This window comes from Nicotiana tabacum, chromosome 2 (assembly GCF_000715075.1).
Source record: "Nicotiana tabacum cultivar K326 chromosome 2, ASM71507v2, whole genome shotgun sequence".
Taxonomy (NCBI): Eukaryota; Viridiplantae; Streptophyta; class Magnoliopsida; order Solanales; family Solanaceae; genus Nicotiana; species Nicotiana tabacum.
The window spans coordinates 96245697-96262860 of NC_134081.1; positions in this window are offsets into that span (position 1 = coordinate 96245697).

Consider the following 17164-nt stretch of genomic DNA (forward strand, 5'->3'; position numbering starts at 1 on the left):
CCAAGACTCATGGTAAGCCTATTTTTTGTGTATTTGATGATTTGATTAAGATGCCCTTCTTCTACTTATTCAATTTTATTGTGTACATGCCTGAGCAAGGATGCGGTCATGAGGCCCCCGTCTGACGAGAAGGAGACTTCAACTCCGGTTCTGAAGCCGATGAAGGATAAGAAGAGGAAAATGACCTCAACCTCCTAGGATCCAAAGCCTAAGAAGAATCTGCTTCATAAGCCAAAGAAAGACATTGTTGCCCTGCCTGCGGATGTGATTCAACGACTAAGGGAGGAAGAAAAAGAAGATGAAGATGATGGCTCGGAATTGGTGGACCGAGTGAAGAAAACCATCGAGGCCCTAAAGGAAGCTGAGTCGGTGGTGGTTGAGGAGATTCTGCCTCGAGCCGAGGGGGTATTGGAAAAGGACTCGGGCAAAGTCCCCGAGTCGTCGAAGATCGAAGATGCCTCCCTCCGAGGTTTGAAAAAGGAGGGTATGTCTGAAGGGGTCAGCTCTGAGATCCTTCGCATCGAGGAGAATGCCCCAAGTGGCTCACTTGGGGCAATAGATATTGGAGGCTCGCCGATTCTCCCTGCATTTTTCGAGGAGGAAAATCGGGAGGCCCAAGATATGAGGACTCCCGAAGTAGATGAGGCCCATGGAGGGAAGGACCCCTTCCGTGGTTACTTTATCGGGGTCGAGGATGCTACCGACCTAAATAAAGCATCTAATCTCTTCGATGAAGCTCAACAAGCCTTGAATCGGGTGAGTCTCAACTCCCTTTGTCGATATCATACTTATTTTATTTCTTCTCTTCCTGTCTAACTTCCTTTCTTTTTTCCGTATAGGCTTTGGCGCTCCATCAGGAGGTGTTTTCAAAATCCAGATCAGAGCTGAGCCGATGTGAGGCCGAACTCCGAGGGCTCACGGAGGAGAGAAATGCCCTTGAACTTCTAAGTGGGCAAAAAGAAAAATAGATCAAGGACCTATGAGCCGAGTTGAACAAGGCTCACCAAGATCAGACCGACCTGATTGAGCAGGTAATGAAAATCTTAAAAGCTCATGGGCTCAATTCGGGAACGGTGGCTAACATTTCAATCTCACAGCTGCAGCAAAAGGTTGAGAGGATCGAGCAATTCCGCAAGAAGGTCAACATGATGAAGGCAGAGACTTTGGGTGGAAAGAAAGTGTAGACCGCTTTGCTGCTGAAAAAGAGGCTGCTCGAGCCCAATTGTCATCGGTCGAAAGTCAACTTCAATGCATAAAGGAGAAGAGCTCAGCTCAGGTAAAGAAAATAGAGGAGCTCGAGGCTCGATTGGCTTCCAAACTTGCGATGACCAAATCTGAAGCCGAAAGGGTAAAGGCAGAGGCGATCGTGGCCGTCTACCTGGCCGATACTGAAGCCGCTCAAGTCCAAGCGAGGGAGGCATCCGAGACCGCTCAAACTCAAGCACATTGGATTGTTGAACTCGCCAAATGCCAATCTTAAAGGGAAACCCTCGAGGAGATCCATGCTCGAGGTTTCGATCTTAACAACGAGATAATAAAGGCTAAAAAGCATGAAGCTGATGCTAGAGCATTAGCCTCTTCCGATAATGATGGTATCAAGAGCGGGTCCGAGAATGGGGAGGACCTCGATGGAGAAGAAGCTGCTCCATAGGAAAATTAGGAATCTTAGGCTTTTTTTTTGATTTTTTGTGCGGGGCCCTGATCGGTCCTTGTAAATATTTTCGTATAGATCAAAGATCATTTTTCTCTTTGACTTGTCTTTATTCTATTTCCTGCCTCATGAAAATTCTATTTCATTCATTCCTTATGGAGATTTTGCTCACAAGTTTGGGACTTTACGCAACTAGATCGAAGTTGGACTAGTGTAGTCTTTAAAATCGAGTGAATAATTACTCGAACTTAAAGTAGAATTGATCCTTAGGTTTTAGTTGAGTAAGGACGATTTCTCGAACTCAAAAAATAAAATGGCCCTTAGGATCTTGAATTAGGTCGATATGGCCTCAAAAGAATGGCTTTTCCCCTTTTTTCCACTTGAAAAATTAATCATAAAAATTTGACATGCCTTAGTACGAGATAAATTTGTACCCATTAGGTTTTTCGAGGATTGGTGTTATCGAAGTCCTTTGCTTTGTTATTCCTTGGCACAAAATTTTTCGGGAGTTCGAACAATTCGCTACCCCTTAGGGTTTTTGGAGGGTTGATATTATCGAGACCCTTAGTAATTCAACCGAGTATTGCCTTTTTTAACCGATTTATGAGAATATTTGAAGGCCTATTTTATAACGGAATTCGGACGTCTCTGTACCGTGTTAGTTTGGTTGTAGCCTATAGTTTGGGATTTGCCCCTTAGGCTTGTTTCCCTGCTATACTTCGAACTCATTTGAAGTGTTAGTCCCCGAGTGGGGTGGTCGTGACCGTGGCCTATAAAATCGAGGATTGCCTTTTTAAGGTCTTACGATTTCGAGGTTTAGTAATTCAATCATGTCAATTTTTTGGATGGCAGTCCCCAAATATAGGGTAAATTGATTGAACTTCAGTTGTGATCGGCCCTTAAGCGAGTTTCCATAATAGATCATATGTATGAAATTGTAAAGTATAAATTTCTCTAAAGCGTGGAACATCTAGTAAGGAAAAATACTTATTTCAATAGATTATATATGCGTACATGTTTCGCCATTAGGGCTCGAGTAATCTACATGGACACGGTTCATTTGACCGTATGGTCCTTTACCTATCGAGACCCTGTCGACACGAATTATTTTCCTTATAACTCTCCGAGGGTGATGCCTCTAGTATTCGAGGTTGATTATAAAGGAGCCTCGGATACTGTTGAATTGCTTTAAGTTAGCACGAACAGTGGTTGCCTCGTTAAAAACCTTGCCGGAAAAATCCATTTGGGATAAAATTGGTCTAAGGAAAAAAGAGTGCAACGCGTGCTTTCAGACCTAGGGATTTTGTGTTTGAAGAATCCTTTGGTGCCTTAAATTAAACACCAGCAAATGGTTAGTATAAAATATAAATGAAAATAGAGAAGGTCGTACCTTAGCAGTAATATCGTTTGAGGAGTGATATGTTCCAATTGTTTGGTAATTGTTCGCCGTTCATCGTGCCAAGTTTGTAGGATCCCTTACCGATGATATCGAGGACCTGAAACGGTCCCTCCCAGTTCGGGCCATGTTTTCCTTCGTTTGGATCTCGAGTATTGAGGGTGACCTTCCTCAGAACCAAGTCCCCGATTTTAAAGTGTCGAAGATTGGCTGTTCGATTGTAGTACCTTTTGATTTGATGTTTCTGTGCGGCCATTCGAACGAGGGCGGCTTCCCATTTTTCATCTAGCAATTCGAGGCTTATATTCATAGCCTCGTGATTGGAATATTTCATTGCGTATCGAGACATGACGCTAGGTTCCCCGACTTCAAACGGGATCAGAGCTTCGACGCCATATACTAAAGAGAACAGTGTTGCCCCGGTACTAGGTTTTGACGTTGTTCGATATGCCTAAAGGACTTCGGGTAATACTTCTCTCCATTTTCCCTTAGCATCATTCAATCTTTTCTTTAGATTTTGAATGATGGTCTTGTTTGTCGATTCGGCCTGTCCGTTCCCACTAGGATGATATGGCGTCGACAAGATCCTTTTTATTTTGTGATCTCCGAGAAACTTTGTCACCTTGCTGCCAACGAATTGCTTTCCGTTGTCGCATACGATCTCGGCAGGCATCCTGAATCAGCATATAATGTGGTCCTAGATGAATTCTATGACTTCTTTCTCTCTAATTTTCTCGAAAACCTGTGCTTCAACCCACTTAGAGAAATATCCAGTCATAAATAAAATAAATTTAGCTTTACCTAGGGCTAATGGTAGAGGGCTGACGATATCCATTTCCTATTTCATGAATGGCCATGGGGATAAGACTGAGTGGACTTGCTCTCTGGGTTGGTGAATCATCGGCGCATACCTTTGACATTTGTCTCACTTTCGAACAAATGCTTTTGTATCCTTTTCTATATCAGCCCAATAGTATCCTGCTCTGATGACTTTGTGAACCAATGATTCGTCACCGGAATGATTTCCGCATGTGCCCTCGTGGATTTCTCGTAGGACGTAGTCGGTATCTCCTAGTCCCAAACATATTGCCAATGGTCCATCGAACATCCTTCTATATAGTGTTCCATCTTCGGCCAATGTGAATCGTGCGACCTTCGTACGTAGAGTCCTCAATTCCTTAGGATCTGGTGGAAGGTTCCCGTCCTTTAGGTACTCGATATATTTGTTCCTCTAATCCCAAGTTAAACTTGTGGAGTTGATTTCGGCGTGGCCTTCTTCGATTACTGACCTTGAAAATTATACGACAGTCCCCGAGCTAATCTCGTTGTCTTCAACTGATGACCCCAAATTTGCAAGGGCATCGGCCTTGCTGTTTTGTTCTCGAGGCACATGCTTTAGGATCCATTCTTTAAACCGATGTAGAGTCACCTGTAGTTTGTCCAAGTACCTCTGCATTCGATCTTCACGAACCTCGTAGGTTCTGTTGACTTGGTTTACCACAAGTAGGGAGTCACATTTGGCCTCAATAACTTCTGCTCCCAAACCTTTAGCTAGCTAGAGACCTATAATCATGGCCTCACACTCGACGTCATTGTTAGTTAACTTGGAAGTTTTGATAGCTTGTCTAATTGTATTACCCGTGGGCGGCTTCAAAACGATGCCTAGCCCGGACCCCTTCACGTTCGAAGCGCCGTCTGTGAAGAGGGTCCACACTCCCAATGATGTACCTGACTTTAATAATAGTTCCTTTTAGACTTCGGGTACGAGGGATAGCGTAAAGTCATCCACGAAGTCCGCTAAGATTTGAGACTTAATGGCCGTTCGGGGTTGATACTCGATATCGTACTCACTGATCTCGACGACCCATTTGGCCAATCGACCCAAAAATTCGGTCTTATACAAAATATTGCGAAGGGGATAAGTAGTCACCACACAGATCGGGTGGCACTGAAAATATGATTTTAATTTCCTAGAGGCGCTTATTAGGGCAAACGCTAATTTTTCTAAGTGTGGGTATCGAATCTCGGCCTCACCTAAAGTTCGACTAACATAGTAAACAGGAAATTGCGTACCTTGCGCATCTCGAACTAGGACCCCACTTATCGCGATCTCCGAGACTGCTAAGTACAAGTAGAGGATCTCGTCCGCTTTCGGAGTATGAAGCAGTGGTGGGCTCGAGAGGTACCGCTTTAATCCCTCCAATGCTTATTGGCATTCCGGGGTCCATGCAAAATTGTTCCTCTTTTTGAGCAGTGAGAAGAACCTGTGACTTCTATCTGAAGACCTCGATATGAATCAGCATAGGGCGGCTATGCGCCCTGTTAATCTTAGTACGGCCTTAACATTGTCCACGACTGTGATGTATTTGATCACCTTGATCTTATCAGGGTTGATTTTGATTCCTCGATTTGATACCATAAAGTCGAGGAACTTGCCCGAGCTGACCCTGAATGCACATTTCTCCGGGTTGAGTTTCATGTAGTATTTCCTTAGTATATCGAAGGTTTCCTGCAAATATGTCAAATGGTCCTCTGCTCATAGGTACTTAACTAGTATATCGTCAATATAAACCTCAATTTATTTACCTATTTGTTTTTCGAACATTTGATTACTAAGCGTTGATAAGTGGCACCAGCATTTTTTAGTCCAAATGGCATTACGTTATAACAATAGGTGCCGTACTTAGTGATGAAAAATGGCTTTTCCTGATCCTCTGAGTTCATTTGTATTTGATTGTACCTGGAGTAGGCATCGAGAAAACTAGGGATCTCGTGGCCGGCTGTTGCATCGATCATGCGATCGATATTCGACAGAGGAAAAGAGTCTTTAGGACATGCTTTCTTTAAATCTTTATAGTCTATGTATATTCTAAGTTTATTTCCCTTTTTAGGGACTACGACCACATTTGCTAACTATTCGAGATATTTTACTTCCTGCATGGATCGTATTTTGAGAAGCTTGGCTACCTCGTCCTTGATGAATGCATGTTTTACCTCGGACTGGGGCCTTCTCTTTTGTTTTACCGGGCAGAACTTCGGATCCAAGCTCAGTCAATATGTAGTGATCTCCGGCGGGATCCCTGTCATATCTATGGGACCAAGAAAAACAATCCATATTATTGATAAGATATTTAATGAGTTTTTCCCTGAGCTCGGGGGTTAACCCCGTACCCAGGTATACCTTTTGATCGGGTAGATGCTCGATCAGTATGACTTGCTCCAGCTCTTCAACTATCGATTTAGTGGCGTCGGAATCCTCGGGGATTATGAAGGATCGGGGGGTCCAGTAGTCTTCGTCCTCGTCCGTTCCCTGCTTCTCCAACTCAATCGAGGCTGGTGGCTGTGGTTGCTATTTAGCTTCCTGTTTTCCTTTGGACTCCGATAACTTTGTTAAGGAAAGTGCCGATACCGGTACTACTTCATTGATCGCGAACATCGCTTTGGCAACATGTTGTTCCCCATACACCATTTTTACTCCATCCGATGTTGGGAACTTCAACATTGGGTGAAGGGTTGAGGGGACCACCCTTATGTTGTGAATCCAGGGTCTTCCGAGCAGTGCGTTGTATCTCATATCACCCTCGATCACATGAAACTTTTTTTCGTGAATAGTTCCTGCTACATTTATTGGTAGGATGATTTCACCTTTAGTTGTTTCACTCACCATGTTGAAGCCATTGAGAATCCGAGCTGCGGGTATGATCTGATCTTGTAGGCCGAGCTGCTCCAAGACCCTCGATCGAATAATATTAGCCGAGCTTCCTGGATCAATTAAAACACGTTTAATGTGAATTTTATTCATAAGGATAGAGATTACCAAAGCATCATTGTGGAGTTGTGAGATTCCTTCTGCTTCTTCATCATTGAATGATAAAGTGCCGTCTGGCACATAGTCTCGAGTTTGTTTTTCCCTGGTGATTGATACTTTAGTGCGTTTGAACACGGACCCTTGTGGAATATTGACCCCACCAACGATCATGTGAATCACGTGTTGTGGTTCTTCCTGCTCGTTTTTCCTGTTGGCATCCCTGTCTCTGAAATGGTTTTGAGCTCAGTCGCTCAAATATTCACGAAGGTGACCTTCATTGAATAGACAGGCCACCTCCTCTTTTAGTTGTCTGTAGTCTTCGGTTCTATGACCATGTGTACCATGGTATTTGCATATTTGATTGGGGTTTCTTTGGGATGGATCGGTTTGTAGGGGTTTGGGCCATATAGTATATTTGATTCTCCCATTGGCTGACACAATACCTAATGCGTCGATGCTGAAGTCCTTTGTTTTGTTATGCCTTAGCATAAAATTGTCCAGGAGTTCGAACAATTCGCTACCCCTTAGGATTTTTTTAGGGTCGATATTATCGAGACCCTTAGTAATTCAGCCGAGGGTTACCTTTTTTAACCGGTTTATGAGAATATTTGAAGGCCTATTTTATAACGGAATTTGGACATCTCCGAACCGTGTTAATTTGGTCGTAGCCTATAGTTTGGGATATTCCCCTTAGGCTTATTTCCCTGCTATACTTCGAACTCGTTTGAAGTGTCAGTCACCGAGTGGGGTGGCCGTGGCCTATAAAATCGAGGATTGCCCTTTTAAGGTCTTACGATTCGAGGTTTAGTAATTCGATCATGTCGATTTTTTGGATGACAGTCCCCGAATTTAGGGTAAATTGCTTTAACTTCAGTTGTGATCGGCCTTTAAGCCAGTTTCCACAATAGATCATAAGTATGAAATTGTAAAGTCTAAATTTCTCTAAAGCATGGAACATCTGGTAAGGAAAAATACTTCTTTCAATAGATTATACATGCGTACATATTTCGCCATTAGGGCTCGAGTAATCTACATAGACAAGATTCATTTGACCGTTTGGTCCTTTACCTATCGAGACCATGTCGACATAAAGTATTTTCCTTTTAACTATCCAAGGGTGATGCCCCTAGTATTCGAGGTTGATTATAAAGGAGCCTCGGATACTATTGAATTGCTCTAAGTTAGCACGAACAGTGGTTGCCTCATTAAAAACCTTACCGGAAAAACCCATTTGGGACAAAACCGGTCTAAGGGAAAAAGAGTGCAACGCGGGCTTTCAGACCTAGGGACTTTGTGTTTGAAGAATCCTTTGGTGCCTTCGATTAAACACCAGCAAATGGTTAGTATAAAATATAAACGAAAATGAAGAAGGTCGTACCTTAGCAGTAATATCGTTTGAGGAGTGATATATATGTTCTAATTGTTTGGTAATTATTTGTCGTTCATCGTGCCAAGTTTGTAGGATCCCTTACCGATGATATCGAGGACTTGATACGGTCCCTCCCAGTTCGAGCCAAGTTTTCTTTCGTTTGGGTCTCGAGTATTGAGGGTGACCTTCCTCAGAACCAAGTCCCCGATTTTAAAGTGTCGAAGATTGGCTCTTCGATTGTAGTACCTTTCGATTCGTTGTTTCTGTGCGGCCATTCGAACGAGGGCGGCTTCCCGTTTTTCATCTAGCAATTTGAAGCTTGTATTCATAGCCTCATGATTTGACTCTTCCGTTGCGTATCGAGACCTGACGCTAGGTTCCCTGACTTCAACCGAGATCAGAGCTTCAGCGCCATATACTAAAGAGAACAGTGTTGCCCCCGTACTGGATTTTGACGTTGTTCGATATGCCTAAAGGACTTCGGGCAATATTTCTCTCCATTTACCCTTAGCTTCGTTCAATCTTTTCTTTAGATTTTGAATGATGGTCTTGTTTAGGCCTGTCCGTTCCCACTAGGATGATATGGCATTGACAGGATCCTTTTTTCTGATCTTCGAGAAACTTTGTCACCTTGATGCCGATGAATTGCTTTCCGTTGTCGCATACGATCTCGGCAAGCATCCCGAATCGGCATATAATGTGGTCCCAAATGAAGTCTATGACTTATTTCTCTCTAATTTTCTCGAAAGCCTGTGTTTCAACCCACTTAGAGAAATAGTCAGTCATAAACAAAATAAATTTAGCTTTACCTGGGGTCAATGGTATAGGGCCGACGATATCCATTCCCAATTTCATGAATGGCCATGGCGATAAGACTGAGTGGAGTTACTCTCCGGGTTGGTGAATCATCGGCACATACCTTTGACATTTGTCGCACTTTCGATCAAACTCTTTTGTATCCTTTTCTATATCAGCCTAATAGTATCCTGCTCTGATGACTTTGTGAACCAATGATTCGTCACCGGAATGATTTTCGTATGTGTCCTCGTGGATTTCTCGTAGGACGTAGTCGATATCTCCTGGTCCCAAACATATTGCCAATGGTCCATCGAACATCCTTCTATATAGTGTTCCATCTTCGGCCAAATGTGAATCGTGCGGCTTTCGTACGTAGAGTCCTCGATTCCTTAGGATCCGATGGAATCTTCCCGTACTTTAGGTACTCGATATATTTGTTCCTCCAATCCCAAGTTAAACTTGTGGAGTTGATTTCGGCGTGGCCTTCTTCAATTACTGACCTTGAAAATTGTACGACAGTCCCCGAGCTATTCTTGTTGTCTTCAACTGATGACCCAAAATTTGCAAGGGCATCGGCCTCGCTGTTTTGTTCTCGAGGCACATTTTTGGATCCATTCTTTAAACATATGTAGAGTCACCTGTAGTTTGTCCAAGTACCTCTGTATTCGATCTTCGTGAAGCTCTAGGTTCTGTTGACTTGGTTTACCACAAGCAGGGAGTCACATTTGGCCTCGATGACCTCTTCTCCCAAGCCTTTAGCTAGCTAGAGACCTATAATCATGGCCTCACACTCGGCGTCATTGTTAGTTAACTTGGAAGTTTTGATAACTTGTCTAATTGTATTACCCTTGGGAGGCTTCAAAACGATGCCTAGCCCGGACCTCTTCACGTTTGAAGCATCGTCTGTGAAGAGGGTCCACACCCCCGATGATGTACCCAACTTTAATAATAGTTCCTTTTCGACCTCGGGTACGAGGGCTGGCGTCAAGTTGGCCACGAAATCCGCTAAGATTTGAGACTTGATGGTCGTTCGGGGTTGATACTCGATATCATACCCACTGATCTCGACGACCCATTTGGCCAATCGGCCCGAAAATTCAGGCTTATACAAAATATTGCGAAGGGTATAAGTAGTCACCACACAGATCAGGTGACACTGAAAATATGGTTTTAATTTCCTAGAGGCGCTTATTAGGGCAAGCGCTAATTTTTCTAAGTGTGGGTACCGGGTCTCGGCCTCACCTAAAGTTCGACTAACATAGTAAACAGGAAATTGCGTACCTTGCTCATCTCGAACTGGGACCCATTTATTGCGATCTCCGAGACTGCTAAGTACAAGTAGAGTTGCTCGTCCTCTTTCGGAGTATGAAGCAGTGGCGGGCTCGATAGGTACCGCTTTAATCCTTCCAATGTTTGTTGGCATTCCGGGGTCCACGCAAAATTGTTCCTCTTTTTTAGCAGTGAGATGAACCTGTAAGGCCTAGGGCGGCTATGCGCCCTGTTAATCTTTGTACGGCCTTAACATTGTCCACGACTGTGATGTCTTTGATTGCCTTGATATTATCCGGGTTTATTTCGATTCCTAGATTTGATACCATATAGCCGAGTAACTTTCCCGAGCTGACCCTGAATGCACATTTCTCCGGGTTGCGTTTCATGTAGTATTTCCTTAGTATATCGAAGGTTTCCTGCAAATGTATCAAATAGTCCTCTCCTCGCAGGGACTTAACTAGCATATCATCAATATAAACCTCTATTGATTTACCTATTTGTTCTTTGAACATTCGATTTACTAAGCATTGATAAGTGGCACCAGCATTTTTTAGTCCAAATGGCATTACGTTATAACAATAAGTGTCGTACTTAGTGATGAACGATGTCTTTTCCTGATCCTCCGTCTTCATTTATATTTGACTGTACCCGGAGTAGGCATCAAGAAAACTAAGGATCTCGTAGCCGGCTATTGCATCGATCATGCGATTGATATTCGGCAGAGGAAAAGAGTCTTTAGGGCATGCTTTATTTAAATCTTTGAAGTCTACGCACATTCTAAGTTTATTTCCCTTTTTATGGACTACGACCATGTTTGCTAACCATTCGGGATATTTTACTTCCCGAATGGATCCTATTTTGAGAAGTTTGGCTACCTCGTCCTTGATGAATTCATGTTTTACCTCGGACTGGGGCCTTCCCTTTTGTTTTACCGGGCGAAACTTCGGATCCAAGCTCAGTCAATTTATAGTGATCTCCGGTGGGATCCCTGTCATATCTAGGTGGAACCAAGCAAAATAGTCCATATTATTGATAAGAAATTTAATGAGTTTTTCCCTGAGCTCGGGGGTTAACCCCGTACCCAAGTATACCTTTCGATCGGGTAGATGCTCGATTAGTATGGCTTGCTCCAGCTCTTCGACTGTCGATTTGGTGGCGTCAGAATCCTCGGGGATTATGAAGGATCGAGGGGTCTAGTAGTTAACGTCCTCGTCTGTTCCCTGCTTCTACGACTAAGCCGAGGTTGGTGGCTATGGTTGTTATTTAGCTTCATGTTTTCCTTTAGACTCCGATCCCTTTGTTGACGAAAGCATCGATACCAGTATTACTTCGTCAACCGCGAACATCTCTTTGGCAGCATATTGTTCCCCATACACCATTTTTACTCCATCCGGTATTTGGAACTTCAACATTTGGTAAAGGATTGAGGGGACCGCCCTCATATTGTAAATTCAGGGTCTTCCGAGTAGTGCGTTGTATCTCATATCGCCCTCGATCACATGGAAATTTATTTCTTGAATAATTCCGGCTACATTTATTGGTAGGATGATTTCACCTTTAGTTGTTTCATGAATCCATTGAGAATCCGAGTTGCGGTTATGATTTGATCTTTTAGGCCGAGCTGCTCCACGACCCTCGATCGAAAAATATTTGCCGAGCTTCCTGGATCAAATAAAACATGTTTAACCTGAATTTTATTCATAAGGATAGAGATTACCAAAGCATCATTGTGGGGTTGTGAGATTCCTTCTTCTTCCTCATCATTGAATGATAAAGTTCCTTCTGGCACATAGTCTTGAGTTTGTTTTTCCCTGGTGATTGATACTTTAGTGCATTTGAACACGGGCCCTTGTGGAATATCGACCCCACCAACGATCATATGAATCATGTATTGTGGTTCTTCCTGCTCGTTTTTCCTGTTGGCATCCTTGTCTCTGAAATGGTTTTTAGCTCGGTCACTCAAGAATTCTAGAAGGTGACCTTCGTTGAATAGACAGGCCACCTCCTCCCTTAGTTGTCTGCAGTCTTTGGTTCTATGACCATGCGTACCATGGTATTTGCATGTTTGATTGGGGTTTCTTTGGGATGGATTGGTTTGTAAGGGTCTGGGCCATCTAGTATCTTTGATTCTCCCAATGGCTGACATAATACCTAATGCGTCGATGCTGAAGTTGTATTCTGATAATCGTGGTGCTTCTACAGGATCGGCATGTTTATCGAAGCCACTTTTTCTCATGATCCCTCGAGAGCTCTGTCCTCGATCGTTCCTTTGATCATTCCGGATGTGATTTCATCCTGGGCCACTGTTTCTACGATCTGCGTTGTATGGTTGATATCAATCTCTGTTCGACCAGGGTTCTCTGTCGATATCCCTTTGAGTTCTGCAGACGGGCCTGTTTGGATAAACGGAACCAGACTAGGTCCCCAATTGATCATCCTCGACCCTGATCTTTGATTGGTACCGATTATGTACATCGACCCAGGTTAGCATTGGATATTCAATTAAATTCTGCTTTAGTTGTCATAATGCCCCCGAACTTCGTTCGTTCAAACCTTGAGTAAAGACTTGAATAGCCCAATCGTCTGTGACCGGTGGTAGTTCCATGTGTTCCATATGGAATCGAGATACGAATTCCCTCAACATTTCATTGTCGTTTTGTTTCACCTTGAAGAGGTCCGACTTCCTAATCGCAACCTTTATTGATCTGGTATGTGCCTTTATGAAGGAGTCTGCAAGCATGGCGAAGGAATCGATGGAATTAGACGGCAAATTGCGGTACCATATCATTGCTCCTTTCGACAATGTTTTTTCAAATTTCTTCAGTAGAACAGATTTAATCTCATCGTCTTCCAAGTCATTCCCTTTTATTGCGCATGTATAAGAAGTGACATGCTTATTAGGGTCGGTGGTCCCATTGTACTTAGGAATTTCTGGCATTCGGAATTTTTTCAGAATGGATTTCGGAGCGCACTTGGAGGGAAATACTTCAGTACGAATTTTTTTGAATCCATACCCTTTAGAATCGGCGGTGCCCCCGGTATTTGATCAACCCGTGAGTTGTATGTCTCTACTTTCTTGTCATTTACCTCGATTTTCTTTTCTCCCGATTCAATCGATTTAGTGAGCTCCTCGAGCATTTTCATAACGGCGGGGTCAGTCCCCGATTCGTTGGCCTTCGACCTTTTCGACACAGGCTCGGTCCTGTGGACGATTTCTGGTTCAATCCTACTCGGCGTTCGGTGCTGATTTTGTAGTTGTGCTATAACGGCTTGTTGATCCTGTAACATTTTGAATATCAATTGGAGGCTAACTCCACCATCTTCTCCGCCCTGCGTACCTCGACCACCTGATCGAACTTCCCTGCGTACGCTACCTTCGGGATCAATGCCCAAATTTGTATTTAGGGCGACATGTGAACTGACATTGACGGGATTTGCAATTGGTGCTCCCTCGAGGTCAGCCTGAGGCGCCTCGATCCCTGGGGCGGTTATATTGTCATTTTTCCCGTGAAATCCGAAGCCTTTGTCACCATATGTAGGTGTTACTTGTGAGTTTGACATGTTTATCCTGAAAATAAAGATTCTTACGAGAACAAGTGTAAAGCAGTGTGTGTTATCGGAATCAGTATTAAGCAATCACTATTATCCTTGGCCCCACGGTGGGCGCCAAACTGTTTACCCTTAAAATTGGATAACAATTAAACTTATAATGTGGTTCTAAGGATACGTGATTTCACTTAATACCAATTGATAAATATGAAAATTAATAACAGAAATGAACTATAAAGTAAAACAAACTAGTGTTAGAATAGAACTCAACCCTCGATTTTGGATACCCTCGCACTGGTTGATACAAGAATAATTAAAATATAACAAGCTGATGAACAATAGTATAAACGAGAAAGGGAAGTATATTACTTTGATATCTGTGAACAATGTGTCCTACAGATGATTAGAACCCCCCTTAAATAGTAGAGGAATTTCACTTATGGTATAACTCTAATTACAAAAGAAAATTCCATGATTAGCTAATTAACCGTTTCTGATTTGATCCGTTCCGAGATTTACGTTATGATCCTCGACCAGTCACAGATATCTCGCCTTTCTGTTATTGTGCTATCTTCAATCTTGCTCGATGTCTGTCTCATTTGGCTTCGATCGCTACTAGCCTCGATCTCGACAGGTGCCTCGATTCTGAACTCGGTACCTTATCCTCATGGTTTTGTCTGTTCCGTTACGAGGCCATCTTTCGATGCGATCTCCCGGTCTCGGTCAAATAGTAAAATCAGGTGGTCCCGGTTTTAACCGTATACAGTATTAATTCTAGATTATATAAGATAGAGATAAAAGATGGACTTTCGATCTAGCTCAAACATAGATATATAAAAGATTTACTGTTTGTATTATAAGATGAGAATTATCCAGAATTATATAAAGAGGCTACAACCTATATGCTCAACTAAAGCTTCGTGTAGAGAAAATAAATTCTGAATCTAACTCCAGCAATAAACATGGATTCTGATATTGTGTTATGCTGAACCTAGTCTTAGGTAACTTGTTATACATAAAGGAATTTTTTATCATCGGCTCAGCTAAACTTTTATTAAATTGTACTCCATATAATGATGCAACCTAGTCAAACTTGAATGATGCGTATATTATATAGTAAGACCCTTTTTTTCATCAGTTGGATTAGTTATAGTGCCAGTGCAAGGAACAATTTTCTGGTTGGGAGAGTGACAGTTATCTATATGTTCTCCCCAGTTGGTTTCTTTTTTTAGGTTTGAAAGAAAGAAGGGATATTTAAATGGATTGAAAATTGATAAGATGAATTTCACATCATGGAAGGAGGTCTTCTTGGATGTCATGTCATGTGGTCTCGAAATTTTGAGAGTCTAATTTTATGCAAATATTCGTCCCCGTTCGACGTTTAAAACTAATCAAATAATTTAACAATCGTAATTTTAAAGTAAAGTATTATCTAAACATGATTAAGTAAGTATTTATTAGTTTGATATAAATATTCGGAACGAATAAATTTTTGAAAATCAAGATATCGAAAATTTGGAATAGGAAGGAGACCCACAGAAACAGAGGGAATGACGACCTTAACTGATTGATGAGACTAAACAAGGCCAAAAAGAATCGTCCTCTATCGATTATATTCATTGAATTTGTCATTTTATCTGTCATTTTATTAGTTGTCAATTGTCACCTCTTCTGTGTAAACAGACAAACTACAGAATTTTAGAGTACCATTTTTAGGCCAAAAACAGATGGCGCCTTCTTAATCTCTTATCAACACCCCTTTATTTTGTTGTTATTACGTATTATCTAATGCCTTGAACATTTTCTTGAATTATCAGATCTAATTGTGATAAGTTATTACATAGTGCAGATTAAGATGGTGCAAAATATATATTCTACTTTGTTTGCTTTATTTTTCAATAGACACGGTTCTTTTTACTGTTTTCTAAAATAAGTAGTTGTTTAGTTTTAGGAGGAGTCTGCTAGAAGATTCAAAATTTTAATTATAGTAAGAGTTTAGTAATTTAGTTGTAGGAAGAGTTTACTATTTTATTTATTTGGCTATTTAATACCCTATGACTAATAAAATTTTAAAGATAATTTTTCAATCATATTTTCAACCTTCTTGGTGCTCGCATATTTTTTCTAAAATTCATAATACTTTTGTCACCTAATATTTTATTCCTTTGGGAGTAACGCCATTTAATTTTTTTTTTTTCGCGTGACAGTAGCATGAAAAAACGTCATTCGATTTTCCTTTCAAATAATTTGGATGAAATAAAGAAAATCTAACTGAAGCAGTAATCTTCAAACTTTATAATAGAAATTCTCTATTTCGCAGAATTCTGTTGTTGATACAGTAGCGTTTGCTACATCCTCTTGGGACAAAAATCGAATGAACTTAAGCCACCACAACATTAGAATCTGACTGTGACTTAACATTTGTGAATCATTTCCATATTTCCTTTCAAAATCCAGCATAATAAAAAGTCGATATCAATGCCAATGTTTTCATAATTTTATCAGAAAAAACGAACAAAATGATTTGATAACCTTTACCTTAGTGCAGGTATTTTAACTTTTAGGAATAAATCATATTTGATTTTTAAGTTTACAAATATATGCCACCCCTATATTCTTTTGTTTTTTTGATAAAAAATAAGAAGAACAAAAAGAATTAGGGGTGGCATATATTGGGTGAAGTACAACAATAACAACTTTTAAGTTCGTTATTTAAAATATATTCATATTTTATAATGTATTTAAAGATTAGTCAATTCACCCAAACTTTGGACTAAGTATTTTGAACTTTGAAATTCACGGCTTAGTGTCCTGAATTTTTGAGCATCTAATTTGGAATTCAGGACACTCTGTCCTGAATTTCTGAATCATTAATTTAAAATTCAGGTCATAAGATTCGAACTTCCGGACACAATTTCAAACTTTAGGACACGATGTCCTGGCGTTTGAATTTTGAGATTTAAACTCTAGGACGTCGTGTCCGAAAATTTGAGCGAAATTGGCTAATATTTTAATATATTATAAATTATGGATATATTTTAAACAACATGCCTAAAAGTGGGTACCTAATGTCATTTTCACGCATATATTTTTGTAGCAATCAGTGACAACTCGTTAGCTCTTTTCGGAATATGACCAAAAGGCCCAAGGTTAAATGATCCAACTCTCAAACTTGTATTTAAGCCTACTCAGTTACAGAGGAAAAATTCTGCCAAAATCTTTAAGAATATATAAAGATAGCCAAATTTTCGTTCATCTAATTTTTTAAACTAAAAATAGTTGACGAATATATATATATATATATATATATATATATATATA